Source organism: Malania oleifera, chromosome 2, assembly GCF_029873635.1.
Source record: "Malania oleifera isolate guangnan ecotype guangnan chromosome 2, ASM2987363v1, whole genome shotgun sequence".
In the NCBI taxonomy this organism is placed as follows: Eukaryota; Viridiplantae; Streptophyta; class Magnoliopsida; order Santalales; family Ximeniaceae; genus Malania; species Malania oleifera.
Genome location: NC_080418.1, coordinates 137557939 through 137575608, shown reverse-complemented (window position 1 = coordinate 137575608; position 17670 = coordinate 137557939).

The following is a 17670-nucleotide window of genomic DNA, read 5'->3' as shown; positions in this document are numbered from 1 at the left end:
AGACTTGGAGAGAACTTTCTTAGGAGCGTCGTGGTGGCCTTAGATCATTGATCCGGTGAACGATGAAGCCAAAATCGAAGAAGGAGAGAGGAGAAACCGTAGGAGAGAGAAAATGAGAGAATTTTGCTGAAAAATTATGCATTTAACCCTGATTTAGGCTATTTATACTGTGGGATTCGTCGACGAGTCTTATAAAAAGTTCGTCAATGAACCTGCACCCTCGTCGATGAATTTCAGACTTCCAAAAGTCCTCTCTCGGTATCTTCTTGTCGACGAAACTTGTCTTCGTCGATGAGGCCCTCTTGTACCCTCATCGACGAATCCCCTGTATTCATCAACGATGACGTGATAAATTCTCTTAGATCATTACAACAAATCTCTCAACCATTAGAGCATATCTCTAATTTAGGAAACATATTTACAATCAATCTATATACAGAAGTATACCAACTTGGAAAGTCAAAACTGATATAATCTTCAACACTCCCCCTTAAGTTGGTGCATAGATGTCGCTCATTCCCAATTTGTTAAGACCATCATGAGATGCTCTACTTGATACGACCGTAGTGATTAAGTCAACAAGTTGTTCTTGAGACGAGACATGAGGTGTTTCAATGATCCTTGCTTCTAGTTTCTCCTTGATGAAATGCCTATCAATTTCCAAATGTTTGGTTCGATCGTGCTGAATTGGGTTGTGGGCAATATCACAAGTTGCCTTGTTATCACAATATAGCTTTATTAGGTTCTCACACTTAATATTAAAATCTTATAATAGACTAAGGATCCATAATAATTCACATACTTCCTTCACCATTCCTCTGAACTCAGATTCAACACTAGATAGAGCAACTATAGTTTGCTTCTTGCTTCGCCAAGTGACCATATTTTCTCCTACAAACGTGAAATATCCTGTTGTAGATCACCTATCTTTGATTGATCCAACCCAATCTGCATCACTGTATCCTTTGAAATCTAGATTAATCCCCTTTTTAAACATAATCCCTTTTTCCTGAAGATGACTTCAAGTAGCGCAAAATGCAGGTAACTGCATTCATATGTTCTTCGCTTGAAGAATGCATGAATTGGCTCACGACACTTAGTGCATACGCCAAGTCATGTCGAGTATATGCAAGATACATCAATCTCCCAACTAATCTTTGATATCTCTCATTGTTTGTTAGAACTTGATCCGGATATATGCCTAGCTTCAAATTTTATTCCATAGGAGTGCTAACCGGACTACTTGCCATCATACCAATTTCACTTAGTAAATTTAAGGCATATTTTCATTGAGATACAAAGGTACCTTCCTTTGATGTTGACACTTCAGTACCAAGGAAGTATTTCAATGGACCAAGGTCCTTCATCTCAAATTCTCAGGCTAGGTGGTTATGCAATGCACTGTTTTCTTCTAAATCATTTGTTGTTCCTATCATATCATCAGAATACACAATGAGACAAGTAATCATTGCTTTATTATGCTTCACAAACAAAGTATGATCTGAGTTGCTCTACTTGTATCCAAAAGCTTTCATTGACTTCGTAAACCTTCCAAACCATGCTCTCAAAGATTGCTTCAGACCGTATAGGGCCTTTTTTAATATGTAGACCTGTTTTCCACCTTTTGACTGCAATTTACATCTGGGGGAAACTCCATGCATACTTCTTCTTGAAGGTCTCCATGCAAAGAAGCATTCTTCACATCAAACTAGTGGAATAGCCAGTCAAGATTCACCGCCAAGGATATAAGAATATGGACAGTATTGATTTTTGCTACTGGTGTGAATGTCTCCATGTGGTCAATTCCATAAGTTTGAGTGTACCCCTTGGCAACTAGTCTAGCTTTGAATCATTCAATGGTTCCATCTGCCTTTGTATTTGACTGTGAAAACCCACCTACATCCAATAGGTTTTTTTCTTTCAGCCAGCTCAACAACTTTTCTGTGAGGAATGGTGTAATTTCAAAAGGGGGGTGAATTGGAATTTTAAAAACTTTTGCGGAATATTTAACCGATTCACCAAACAATATCTCAATCACAATTTAAAGCGTGTATGTAAAACAATCACAACAATGTAGATATAATCATATACGTGTAGAAATATAAATGAGATAAGGTAGAAAGAGAGAGAGAGAGAGAGAGAGAGAGAGAGAGAGACCAAGATTTTTATGAGGTTCGGCTATCCCGTCTACGTCCTCGCCTTAAGCAAACCACTAAAGGATTCCACTATACTACTCCTTCAAAACCAAGTGGAGCCACCCATTACACTAGTACTTATAGGCAGACCAACATCTCCAAGCGATACCCCACACTTTGTACACTCCTTCAATAGGGCAAAGCCCCCCTCTGCAAGTGATATCCCCTCACGTAGTCTGCTCCTTCTAGGCAGAGTTCTCTCCTGACGATACCCCATGTCTGGCACAGTTCTATACCCGAACCACAAATACAAATGATTTGTAAAATAAATTTGCGTAAAATAAAATGTTTCTCAAAAATCTGATTTTTACAATTGAAAATATTCTATATGCACTCTCAAATGATTTTAAAATGAAACTTAATAGAGTAGGGTATTCCTCTAAAAAATATTTTTGCAAGTAAAAATAAGAGTGTGGAAATATTTTTGCAAGTAAAAATAAGAGTGTGGAAGTGTTTTTCTCAGACTTTGACCTTTGTAAAATCAAATACATAAAGGCTTTCAAGCAAAATATATATATATAAATATATATATATATATATATATATATATAAATGTAAATATATGCTCAAGCCTTTTAAAAATACCTCAAAATATTTTCTCCAAAAAAGATTTTCAAGTGAAGAGAGTAGGAGAAATAGAACTTTGATCTTCAAAATGAGTTTGAAATATGACCAATAATCAAAGATTTTGCAAGTATGCTCCTAATATGATTATCTAACATTTTTCAAGTGTTTTAATCTTGTATTTATAGCCAAAACCCAAAACTAGCCGTTATAGAACCGTTGGGGAAAAAAATAATTGTTTATTTTGAAAAACTAGCCATTTTCGGTCATTGGGGCGCTTTCCTGAGAGGCCCGGTCGACTGGGGCGAAGATCCAGTCGATTGGGGCTTCAAATCCGCGAGTTTCAATCGATTGACCAATGATCCAGTCGACCGAATCTAGGTTTTTTGTGCGGATGCCCTTCAATTTTTTTGTCATAGATTTTTCTATATAACTCCAAATTAGACGTTCTTGGTATCAACTGAAAGTTAAGATAAAATTCCACAACTTTCATGATGAAAATTTTTTAATATAAGAATTTATGGATTGAGAAAATTGCTCATCAATGAGACATAAGAAACATGAAGGGAATTTTCTATTGCGGACACCTTTCAGTATTTTGGGCATTACTTTTTTTAGAAAATTCAAAATGGGACATTATTGATATCAAAATAAATCTAAGAGAAAATACAACAATTTTAATGTTGAACATATTTTAAGATGAGAACTGATTGAACTATAAAATTGTTTATTAATGCGACGGCAGAAACATGGAAGGGATTTTGAAAAACTTGTTTTGGAGTTTTTCATTTGAAATAATTTTTGCACATTTGTATAATGATTTTCCATGAAATATACAGTGCCTAAGGTCAGTCTAAGGTCATATGAGAGCTTCAATTTAAATCAAATGATCATGCTTGCATAATTGAAACTTATATTACGATACAACTGAAAAAATTACAAGTCTTCAATCTTTGCTCTTGTGAATTCCCATGGAATACGCCAAGGATGTGTTCGTTTAGGTATGTTCAAAGTTTCCATTTTCTATCTGTCATTTGTGCTTACATAAACCTATTTAAACACTAAGTGCACAAATGAGACGTTGTGATTTGTCATTATCAAAACGGAATAGGACTCAAAAATTCATTGTTCCCAAGTTGAGTTCTTTTCAAGTGACTTCATTTCCTCATTCATAGCTTCCTTCCACCTAGGATCTTCAGAGCTTCCTGCATGTTAGTAGGAATAGATATAGCAGATAATTGATTCGCAAATGACTCACTTTCCTTTGATAGCCTATGGTAGGATACATAGTTGCTCATGAGATACTTAGGCTTTGAACTAAGAACAGGTTCATAGTTAACTCTAGGTATACCTCTAGTGGCTCAATTAGGTAGTACTTTTGGAAATAATTGAGATTCTGAATGTACATTGGGTTGTACCTGGGGTTTGGGTAGGAATTGACCTTAGAAAACAATTGGTTATATGGTGCTTGAAGTGGAGTCGCTTCCATCTGATTCTGATTTTTTTCCCTATTCAAATGAATGTCTGGTTGGTGAGTCGCTTCCATCTGATTCTAATTATTTTCCCAATTCAAACAAACATCTGGTTGGTCGAGAACAGGTTGCTCATGTAGCCTGGTTGCCTCCTCTAGACACTCACCACTTTTATCCAAAATTTCAACACTTGTATTTGAATGGTCCAAAAAAGGATTTAGATTTAGAGTCTGTAATTCATTTCATCTCTCCCCATGAATTGAAGACTCAGGAACAGTATAGTACATGTCATTTTCATAAAAGACAACATCAACGGTTACATACATTTTCCGTGATGGGGGATGATAGCAGCGGTAGCCTTTCTGAAGTGAGGCATAGCCAACAAAGACACATCGTAGGGCTTGTAACTCCAGCTTATCACGCAGCGGGTAGGAAGATGCACAAATGCCACGCACCTGAAAATTCTAGGTGATAAATTCAGAGCAGTAGGAACACTAACAGTCAATAAAGGACTTCAAATGGAGTCTGAAAATTTAGCGAGCTGGAGGGTACACAGCTAATGAGGTAAGCCACAACACTAGGCGTTTCACCCCAGTAACTAGTGGGCATGTGAGCTCCAAACAAAGAGGCTCATACAACTTCAAGTAGATGGCGATTGTTGCACTCCACAGCCCCATTTTGCTGAGGGGAAGAAGAGCAAGTCATCTAGTGAGATATGCCATGTTCTTGTAAGTACTTATTCAGGTTATGATTAACAAATTCTCCACCATTATTAGTGCGAAGAACTTGTATGTGAGATTGGTATTAAGTGGCGATCATCTTATGAAATTTATAAAACGAGGAGTTAACTTCATTCTTTGATTTCATCAAGAAACCCAAGTCATACGAGTGTGATCATCAATAAATGAGACAAACCAATGAGAGCCATTTAAGGACGAGTTTTTGGCCGACCCCTATACATCAGAGTAGATCAACATAAAAGGTACTGGACTTTTATTCATGCTTATTGGGAACGATACGTGGTGACTTCTTACGAGTTCACAAATATCACATTTGAAATCTAAAGTATTTAGCTGAGAAAATAAATTTGGGAACAATTTTTTAAAATATCCAAAAGACGCATGACCTAAGCACCTGTGCCACAACCAAATTTCGGAGGACTTTTCAATCTGATCCACTAAAAGAGCTTGAGCCAAGTGATGTGAGCTAGTAGGTTTTAGATCTAGATAGTACAACTTCCCTCATCTAATGCCACAACCAATCATCTTCCAAGTTCGAATGTCCTTAAAAACACAAAAAATTAGGCCAGAAAATCACAACACAATACAACGCACTGGTTATTTGAGTGATGGATAATAAATTATGGTTGAGGGAAGGTACAACTAAAATATAATCAAGATTCAAATTATGTGTGAGAGAGGAATTGAACATTTTCCAATCACAAGTGAGGGATTGCCATTGGCGATAAAGACTATATGTGTGGTAGACTGTTTCATAGACTGAACATGCTGACTATTAAAGGTTATGTGACCCATAGCACCAGAATCAATTATCCATGTATTACTGCTACTATATGATGTAGAAGCATCGAAGACCTTACAAATGTTACCTGAAGTAGCAATCAACGAGGAAGTTTTTGCAACATCATTGGAAGGTTTGGTCACGACAATAGATTTTTGGTGGTTTGGCTTTGGATTACGCTTGTGCGGTGCCTTTTTTGGATCCCACCATTATAGATAACCAATTAAGTCATAACATCGTGCCTTTGTGTAGCCTGTCTCACTACAGTGAGTGCACAAATGTTCGGGTTTGGTAGCACCTATCTCATAGTTGCCCTTTTGAGATCGTGCTTGGTCAGAATCAATCTTTTGAGCGAATTGTCGAGGTTGGGGCTTAGTACGTTGAGCCATTATAGTGGAAGAATCAGGATTATTGAGTTCAGCATTTAAGGTAGCTCGGTGTACAACATCTCGACGGACATAAAAATAGGTGTCATCGAGGTCCATCGAAGGGTCCTTCCAAAGAACCTCACCCATAATCTGTTCGAATTTTGCATCCAGATCATTGAGAAAAATGTGCACTCTTAGCCGTGCTACATATTTCTTATAGGTGACAATATCATCGAGATCCTTCATGATAACTTTATCACGATAATCTAATTCTTGGAAAATTTTGACAAGCTCAGCGTACTAAGTTGATAGAGGTCGACCAGCTTGTTTGGTGGTGAAGGCACGCTGATTTAGTGCAAAGAGTTGTGTCTCATTCGATCCATCATAGAATGCTTTGGCAAGAGAACTCCATATTTCCCTTGCGGTATGCAGTCGCAGATAACACTTCATTTTCTCTGGCGACATGGAGGTCAACAACCAGCACTTGATCTTTTGATTCTCTACACACCACTTTGTATAGGTAACATTAGTTTCCTTCAATGGATCAATTTTACCAATAATATATTCGAGCTTCTCACATCCTGTGATTTGCATCTATAATATTTGGGACCATACATTATAGTTAACTTCGGTGAGGACAACTCCAGTAAGAACTCGACTTGAGATAGGTGTATTAAATAAATAAGGAAAGAGAAGGAAAATTTAAAAGGGTAAAAATCAGCAGGGCTCGTCGACGGGGCTCCTCTTCTCGTTGACCAAATCCCTTGTGCATCTCGGTGACGAGATTGAGTGGTTCGTCGATAAGGAGATACCGAGGGATTTTGGGAAATTTTGAAATCTCAGGCTCGTCGACGAGTCCACCTTAGCGTTGACAAACTTTCTTCTGCAGCCCGTCGACAAGGACGCCGTCTCGTTGACGAGTTTGGCTGGGTCAACCAAGTTATATATCTAATTCACTTGCTTAATGAGGAAGAAACCAAAATTCTCTCTCTCTCTCTAGAACTCAAACACTATCTCTCTCTCTCTCTAGGATTTCGGGTCGTCTATTGCCGAAATCAACAATCTGACGTTGCTACGTGGATCAGGAGGGGAATCTCTACTTTTCTAGTGGATCGAAATTCGTTTAGAGGATTTTTGGATTTTGACCCAAAATTAAGGTAAGGATCCGATTTCGTTTTCGTTTCTATAGTTCTATAGAGAATAGTATTGTAAGGAAGTATTGTTCTTCGTTGCTTAGGTTTTGGTACCTCAGTTCGTTGTTTTGGAGCCGTTGAGCTCGTGTTTTGGTTATCGGGTTAAGGTAAGGGGATTCTGTTTATATCAGTTATTTTTGAAATCGGAATCGGCACACATGTAGTTTACGATTGTATGTATGATTTGACTACTTGTTTGGGAAAATTTATCAGGTGAAAATACGAGATTTATATCAGTATGATATGGTTTTGATCAAATATTCCAAATATTCAAAACACGACTAGTTATTTCATTTTTTCTCTTTTCTTTTGTTCCCCCTTCTTTCATCTTTTTATATTCTTATTGTTCTAAACACGTCTCCAATAACATGCCTAAATACTTCCAATATTATGCCCACATAATACCTATTTTATCATTTGATCGTTATTGATGAGTAACTAAACACCATGACTCCCTATTGCTATGTTATTATATGAATGCACACCAAATCGGAATTGTAAAGAAACATAGAGACTATTAGTCATAAAACTTGAGCAAAGTAAGCAAATAGAACTAAACAAATGATAATAATAAATTATTAAGATAACTTTTGAATCATTTTATTTATATTAGAAAATAAATTACTAATTTATTTCCTTAATATTATATGTGCATACCAATACGTGTGTGTGTCAATATATATATATATATATATATATATATAATATTTGTTTATATATAAAAATTTTGTTAGGCAAGTGGAATGAAACTAATGCTTACATTAGCTATTAAAAAAAAAAAGGAGAAAAGAAAAAAGAGTTGTGGGCGAGTTCACTAAGCCACTCAAATCCTCAAATCAAGCCCCAAGCCTCTTAAGATTGTTTTTTCTTTTTCTTAAATCCTTACCTCTTTCTTTTGTTTCTCTTCTCTTCCTAACCATCCTCTCCTTTCCATCAGCTGCACCCTTGCCTTCTACAAATCTTCTTGAATTTCAAATTTTTTTTTGCATTTCAAATTTTTTTTTTTACGTAAAAGATACTCACCTTGTTAAGGTTTGACAAAAAGATAAAAATCTCTTTAAAGGTTTCAAAAATACCATAAATCACTAATGTGATTCCAGAAATGGCACAAACCTCTTATGAGGTTTGCCAAATAGACATATACTTCCCCTAAATAAACTTATCTTTCTGTAAAATTCAAAGAGAGGTTTGTGCCTTTTTGACAAACGTCAGGAGGTCCTTGGAATTTTGAAACCTCATGGGAGGTCTTTCAAATTTTTGAGACCTTAGGGGAGGTCATTATCAGATTCAACCCAAGATGGTAGATCAATCAGATAAGGAAACTCCAACAAAAATGGTAAATGAGCATATCTCAGACTCAAATCAAATCAGATCACCTATGGCGATATTTGAAATCAGTCAAGATGCAGAGCATATTGTTCGAGAATATTGCCCACGGATTTCATACAATCTGTTACTCTATTTTTATGTTTAAATATAAGTCCTTTGTATTAGTTTAAGAGTATAGTCAAGTGTTCACGTTTCTTTTCAATAACAAGAAAGCAGTTTTTTGTTCAAACATCTCCATCATTTCCAATTTTCTTCTTGGTATCAAAGCCAGTGTGAACACACGGCACAACCCCGCAACTCTCTATAACCATGACTTCACTATCTCTCAATGTTGTCGACTTCATTGCCCTAAAACTCAGTCTTACAAATTGTCCCTTGTGGCGTGAACAAGCCTTGGCTCTTGTAGAAAGCCAATAATTGGTCGGCCATCCTACTAATGAAGATCTTGCCCCCACCAAATACACCATACGAGATTCAAATAACACCACAGATGCTGAAATTTCTGTGCCAAGATTAACCAAAGCATACATTGCCTGGAAAAAGGTGGAGCATCTTCTTCATGGGTGGATAATAGGACACTCTCTGAAGAAACGTTCGACCTCGTTGTTGGCTTAGACACAACCCATGTTGTCTGGGACGCACTCAAGAATGCATATGCAGAAGATTCACAAGAACGTGAATTCACACTCATACAACATGTAACATATGTAATGACCTCAAAAATATATATATATGAGCAGAGTAGGGTAATATAATATAATATATATGCATAATAAAATTATATTTTAATTAGGAAGCCAATTCCCACTTCCGTTTACACTTCCTTCCTAAATAATATGCATAATAAATAATAATAATAATAATAATAATAATAATAATAATAATAATAATAATTATATATATAGAGTGGAGCCCTCATCCACTTACAAGAATTCAATTCCTAATTGAATTCCCCACCCCACCTGTCACGCCCCAAACCCGCCAAGTGGGGCTCGTGGTGTGATGTGATCTAATCACCGGTGTCTGATACCATAACCTCAATCACGCAGCGGAAAAATAAATAAACATCCTTAATAATATACCAAAGTACCTTATAAACATGCCAAAACAGTATTTCCCAACATCCAGTATCCATATGATTTGGGGTCGATGTTTCGAATATGATTTCGATACAAGGATTTAGCATGAGGAGAGGTTAACCATTTTTCTATTTCATCGTCACTGGCTAATCGAGAGGAGGAAGCCTTGTTTTTACGTCCGATCGACTTTGTTCGCGACATAGTGAAGAACTTTCTTAGAATCAGATTCCAAAACCCTGGGAGTTTGATACTTAGGTTTTGATGGAGTGAAGTAGGAATGGGGGAATAGAAGGATTTTTGGAAGGAGGAAGAGTGATAAGGGAAGGAGAGAGAGTTTAGGAGATGGAAGTAACAAAGTCAGGCGACTGATGTGTTTAAAATGAAATATTTTTTTCGTTTAAATAAGTAACCCGCCACGAGTGAGGCGCCTGCCACTCGAAGAGTTAGGCGCCTGATGACTTATATTCATTAGGCAGTAGCCTAGCAGGCGCCTGCCTCTCAGGTGGCAGTCGCCTGTCATGCAGGCTGTTGTGAATTTTCTCTTCTAAATGACTTCACGAACATGCAACATCCCTAATTCTCATCTAATAACTACAAACCGATCCTCTGAAAGCGGTTTAGTGAAAATATCCACTAATTTATCATTTGTATTGATGAACTCAAGGGTTATTTCCTTTTTTTGAACGTGATCTCTCAATAAGTGATGTCTAATATCAATGTGTTTTGTTCTTGAGTGAGATACTAGATTTTTTGAAATATTTATAACACTTGTGTTATCACACTTAATTGGTATTGTTTGATATTCTAGATTAAAATCTTTTAATTGTTGTTTCATGTATAATGTTTGCGCACAACAACTCCCGGCTACAATGTATTCAGTTTCGGCTGTGGAAAATGTTACAGAATTTTGCTTTTTAGAAAACCAAGAGACTAGTGAGTGTCCTAGAAAATGACAAGTACCACTAGTGCTCTTTATATCTATTTTACATCTGACATAGTCTGTATCCGAATAACTAATCATTTCAAAACTAGTGTCTTTGGGATACCATAATCCTAGATCAAAAGTTCCTATTAAGTATTTTAGTATCCTTTTAACAACAATTTGATGTGATTCTTTGGGAGTGGATTGAAATCGAGCGCACATGCATATGCTAAACATTATATCTGGTCTACTTGCTATTAAATATAATAAGCTACCTATCATGCCTCTATAGTATTTTGTATCAATAGATTTTCCTTTTTCATCCTTATCAAGACTTATTAAGGTGCTCATGGGAGTCCCTATAGGCTTACTTCCTTTCATGTCAAATTTCTTCAACATTTCTTTTATGTATTTAATTTGATTTATAAAGGTTCCATTTTTAGTTTGCTTAATTTGTAATCCAAGAAAGTAGTTTAAGTATCCCATCATGCTCATTTCAAACTCATTTTGCATCCATTTTGCGAATTCATTGCATAAGTTTTCATTTGTTGCACCAAATATTATATCATCAACATAGATTTGGATTATTAGCATGTCTTTGTTTTTGGATTTTATAAATAAGGTACTATCTACCTTTCCTCTTGAGAAACCATTATCTAGTAAGAGTTTACTTAACCTTTCATACCAAGCTCTAGGAGCTTGTTTTAATCCATACAAAGCTTTGGTTAATCTAAATACATGATTAGGTTGTTTTATATCTTCAAATCCCGGAGGTTGTTCTACGTATACTTCTTCATTTATATGTTCATTTAAGAATGCACTTTTAACATCCATTTGGTATAATTTGAAATCTTTGTGGGATGCGTAAGCTAATAGCATTCATATTGCTTCCATTCTAGCTACGGGGGCAAAAGTTTCGTCGTAATCTATTCCTTTTTCTTGGTTGTACCCCTTAGCTACTAGTCTTACTTTGTTTCTAACAACTATACCATTTTCATCCTTTTTATTTCTAAATACCCATTTAGTTCCTATGATTGAATGATTTTTAGGTTTAGGTACTAATTTCCATACTCTACTTCTCTTAAATTGATTTAATTCCTCTTGCATAGCAATTATCCATGAGTCATCTTTTAAAGCTTCTTCAATATTTTTAGGTTCCTCTTGAGATAAAAATGCGTAGCGATTACATAGATTTTTCAAGGATGACTTAGTGGTTATACCTCTTGATGGTTCTCCAATTATTTGATCTTTTGGGTGATTTCTAACATATCTTCATTCTTTTGGTAATTCACTAGTTCTTTTAGTGTCATTTTCTAAAGTTAATTCTTTTTTTTTCTTCTATTGCTTCAACTATATCTAAGTCTTCTAATTTTTGAGTGGGTTGTTCTTCTTTTGCTTTTGATGTTTTGTTGAAAGGATTTTCTTCATCGAAATTTACATGTATTGATTCAACAATAGTAAGAGTCCTTTTATTGTATGTCCTAAAAGCTTTACTTTTCAATGAATCCCCTAAAAATATTCCTTCATTAGCTTTTGCATCGAATTTTCCTAACTCATCTTTATCGTTTAATACGAAGCATTTACATCCGAATACATGAAAGTATGAAATATTTGGCCTTCTACCTTTCCCAAGCTCCTATGGTGTCTTATTTAACTTTAATCTTATAGATAATTGATTGATTATATAGCATGCGGTATTTACCGCTTCTGCCCAAAAATATTTCGGTAGATTATGTTCGTTTAACATAGTTCTAGCCATTTCTTATAGTGTTCGGTTCTTTCTTTCTATAACTCCATTTTTTTGTGGAGTTATAGGTGCTAAAAAATTATGATTAATACCATGTTCATTACAAAATTTTTCAACATCCTTATCGTTGAATTCTCTACCTTGATCACTCCTTATGTTTGTCACATTATATCATTTTTCATTTTGGAGTTTCTTACATAAATTTATTAGTAAGTTACAAGCTTCATATTTGGAGGCTAAAAATAATACCCAAGTAAACCTAGAATAGTCATCTGTTGACTCTACGAGTCTAATTCGGTTTTGATAATGACAAATCACTTGGTATTTGATTTGTGCATTGAGTTTGTGAACAGGAACCATATTAAGCATGCACGGAAGAATAACGAGTCATGGAAGCCATCAAGTAAAGCATACATATCTTAGCAAGATCCATGGAACTCAGAGAGTACAAGAATCAAGATGCAAGCGGCAAAGTTTAAGAACATCTTGGGAATGGGTACTTAGACCTCATGTATTTCCATTTTCGTATGATTTAATTTGAGGCTCAACATAACTTAGAATGACTTTAGGATTCATGCATTTAATGTATATTATTAGGGGACTTTCATGAACTTGAATTTTTTTTTTAAAATCATGGAAAATATGTTTTATAAAAGACCCAAGAAGGAGAACAAAGTAGAATTTTAAATTAGGAAAGAAAAATTCAACAATTGGTATCAGAGCGGGTTTACATAGACTTGATAGTTAATATGAAAAAAGATCATGAAATTAAGAATAGCTTCCCAAGAGGGGGGGTAAATTGGATTCTAAAAATTTCTTTTGATTCCTTTTAAAATACCTTAAACTTCTTTTATTTATTTTAACCAATTTTTGACTTGTTTTTTAATTCCTTAATCAATCAAGAACTTAGTTCTTTTATCCAATTAATTAAACACAATCTTCAAACCAAACAATCAATTTATTTGCCAAGTACAAGTTAAACAACAAACAACCAAACCAAGATATAAAGTATTCAGCACTTTGGTAATATAAGATCTTGAGATTGTTTGTTTGTTTGTTTATATAAGCCCTGTGATTATGAATTATAATTTATGCTTACTGAAGTAAAGCCCTATATAAATAAATCCAATCACTCTTTACAAATATTTAGAATTCAAATAAACTCTTGATAAATTTATCTTTGGGGTGTTAACCAAGTAACGTACTCCTGTATGGTTTCCGCAAGATATGGTGTAACCAACGTACTCCCTTTCGGTTTCCGTAACCCAAATCAAAATTGGATTTTAAGTTTACTTGATTTCCAAATATGCGTAGTATGTATAATTTAGATATTTAAATCATCCACGCAGTTGTATATGAACTGAAAATAAAGAATAGGGAAAGAGAGAGTGAGACGAAGATTTTTACGAGGTTCGGCTTATACCTAGCCTACATCCTCGCTTTTGGCAAACCACCAAATGATTCACTAAACCTGTTCCGTTGACGGGTGGAACAAAACCGATTACAACATTCCTTGGTTAAGGCTACAGCCTGCCTTCTCCAAACGATATTCCCTCGTTCGGTCACTCCTTACATAGGCTAGAGTCCGCCTCTCTAAGCAATATCCCCTTGCTTAGCCAATGATCCAAATACCTTGGAACGTCAATGAACTACAAGAAACACAAGATAAAATCTGCGTACAAGTATACTCTCTCAAAGAGCAAGTTAGTACAATTTCAGCACTATATACTTCAATGTAAAATATCAATAGGAAAAAGAATGAAGCTCAAGTGTAAAATTCACCAATATACTTCTTAGAAGAGAATTAGCAGTAGGAATTCAAAGGAAGAAGGATCAACACTTCAGAGTTCTCAGCAAAAGAATTTTTCAATGAGTGAGCAAGAGAACTTAGGAAGAACAAGAGTACTTTCAGCTTCTCAAAACAGATTTTTCAATTCTTGGATGAGTTTTGATTTTTAAAACCATGTATTTATAGGCTTTCAAACTTGAAAAAGTTTCATTAAAGAGTTTCCCTATTTATTAGAATATTTAAGGTTCAAGCGGCTATAATTTAAAACATTAGAATTTTAAAAATTTTCCCGTTGATCAGTGTTTAAATGTCTGACAGCAGTGACCCCATTTCAGTTTTTTGGCCATAACTTTTTCTGTATAACTCCAAATTAGGTGTTCTTGGTGTCAAAAGAAAGATAAGAGAAAATACTACAACTTACATGTTTACCATTATTTAAAATAATGAGTGTTGGATAGAGAAAAATGCATCTCAATGTGGCTATATAAAAACTGACAGCATTTGGAAAAAACTCTTTTTAGTGCTTTTTATTCCAAAAATGATTCTAACATTTTTAAAATAATTTTTGACCTTATAAAAATATTTTTTTAGGTATTTTAAAAAGTATCTAGGTCTAAGAAGTTAACCTAAAAGCTTCAAAATATTTCAAACGATATTTTAAATATTAAAGCACTTACATGATACTTCTAAAATATTAACATTCTAAGTTCTTGAGTCTTCATACTTTGTCCTTAGATTGAGTCTATCTTTTCTTCAAGCTTCCATATTCTTTGAGTTTTCTTACTTTGCCTTTATTTGGCTCTTTTGACCTTAATATGTCTTGGCTTTCAACAACTCATTCATGTCCTCATATTTTTCAACAAGTAATTCATGCCTTGGCTCATTTAAGTTTCATTTGATCCTTGTGAGCACTTTGACCTTGCTTCCATCATATTTGATCCTTGTGGGCACTTTGACTTTACTTTCACATATATGAACCCTAAAATATCATTATTCACACAAATACATTAAATTTCATTTGTTTGTTAGCATCAAAACAAGATAACAAGATTTTAAGCCTTGTAAGGCCAACAGATCACATAACGCACATTGGTGTAACTCCATTCGGCGAGGGACACTCATCCACTAGACCACCCATTTTCTGTGGTGTAAATTACACCTATTGGAAAGGTAGGATGAACATATATCTATTGAATTTAGATTGGAAGGTTTGGAAAATGGTGACTAAGGGAAATCACATTACCATGAAAGCAATTGATAAGACTAGTGTGCCTAAAACTGAAGATGAATATACTGAGGAAGATTGGGAGTCAGTACAAATCAATGTTACTGCCATGAACTTGCTTTTCTATGCATTAGATGTCAATGAATTTAATAGGGTAATGACATGTAACTCAGCTAAAGAAATTTGGGAAAAATTAGAAGTTACATATGAATGCACTAAGGAAGTCAAGGATAGTAGGATAGATATGCTCACTAGTGAATATGAAGCATTTAAAATGACTACTGATGAATCCATATAATCCATGTACACTAGATTCACACACATCATTAATTCCTTAAATGCCCTTGGAAAGACTTACCCTACTTATGAGTTGATTAGGAAAATACTCAGGGGATTACCTCTAGTGTGGGAAGCGAAAGCTACGGCAATAGCAGAAGGGAGAAATCTTAAGGTGATTACGTCCCAGGAGCTCGTGTGCCCCGGGCGGCGAAATTAAAATTAATTTTAATTTTCAAGGAAAAATAGGGAATGTCGGAGTCGCCACTAACCTTTTAGTGTGGTTAGAACACATGATTATTACCCCGTTAGGGGTAAAATGGGTCTATGTTACTAGAGTTAGGCTCGGGAGTTCGGTTACACGAGGGAAAGGTACAAGCACCCCCTACGTGCCCGTTCTTATGAACGGTACCTAATTAATTTGAAATTATCCCTAAGTTAATCTAATAAGTCTTTAAATTTCTCCTTTTTATGAATTTATAAATATAAATAAATAAATAAATATAATACAATATATATACATATATTCCCTCAGAGCTTAAAGTACGTGATGCCCGAAGGCTCATACCCCCGCAATAAAATCATAGGGATTAAAAATCAATAAAATATCTAAGAAAATATGCTCCCAAATTTTGAAATTGTATATAAAATTTTTATAGGAAAATACTAGTATGGGAGGTTTTACTGTATATTGATAAGATAATAAGTTAAAATATTAAATTATCACAATGCATATAAAAATAGTAATGATAATAAGCATATCTGTTAAAATATTACAACTTTCAAAATAGGCAATAAAATACCATATGTATATATATATTAAAACACTCAAGATACTATACAAGGTAATACCATCTATATAAAAAAAACAAATGTCTTAATAAGTGAAGCTAAATAATAATTATACCATAATATTATATACAATATCATAAATATAATAGCAAAATATATACCAAAACACTAAACTTACCATAATGATTGATACCTTTATATGTAAACATGATAAAATATTAGAATACGAATACTAAATATCAGAAAATATTAATATGAGTATAGATAACACATACAATAAAGAAAACCCTAAGTAATTAAAATTGAACATACATCAACGATGAAAACCCTAAATAGCCCTAAACATATGGATTAAGTAAATAATTACAATAACTATTCTAGCTACGTATTAAACATGCAATAATAATATTAACAATCCAACGAATAAAATGAAATTAAACTTTAAATATCCAGACAAATTCCAACTATAAAAATTCCGCAATAAAGACAATTAACTTATATAAATAATACAACCAAAATTTACCATGAATGCTAAATATTAAACTAACTATAAAAATAAAAACCTACATACGGAGGTGCAGAGAGCCTCTCGGGTCTGCTGGTATGGTTGACTACAACTGGGCTGCTGCGGCGTGGTGTCGTGGCCGTGAGCAGCAACAACGAGTGAGAAAACGAGAGGCGAGGATGGGGATTCCAGGGGGGTTGCTGCTATGGCTGGGAAAGGAAGAAAACGAGAGGGAGGTTGCTGGTGAAGTGAGATGGAGAGGAGAATGAGAGCATATGGTCTCCGGGAAGAAGAAGAAGAATAAGGAGAACAGAAAATTTATTTTATTTTTTTTTGGTTTCCCTGTGCGCTCCGTCTGTGCTGCTGCGGCTGTGCACTGCGCCCCCTCCTTGGCTCCGTGCCTCATTTCCCTTATATAAAAAAAAATTGAAAACCCTAAAACAAAACTTCCCTTTTTTGAATTTATTTATTTATTTTTTTTATGCTTTTATTCTTATGGTAATAATAAAAATGGAAATAGTAATAATAATTATTATTATAGTAATAATATAAGGATAATAAGGTAATAATAATAATAATAATACTACTAATAGTAAATAATAATAAATAATTATAGTAAAAAATAAAAATGAAGATACTATCGATAAAATAATAATAATAATAATAATAATAATAATAATATTAATAAAAATA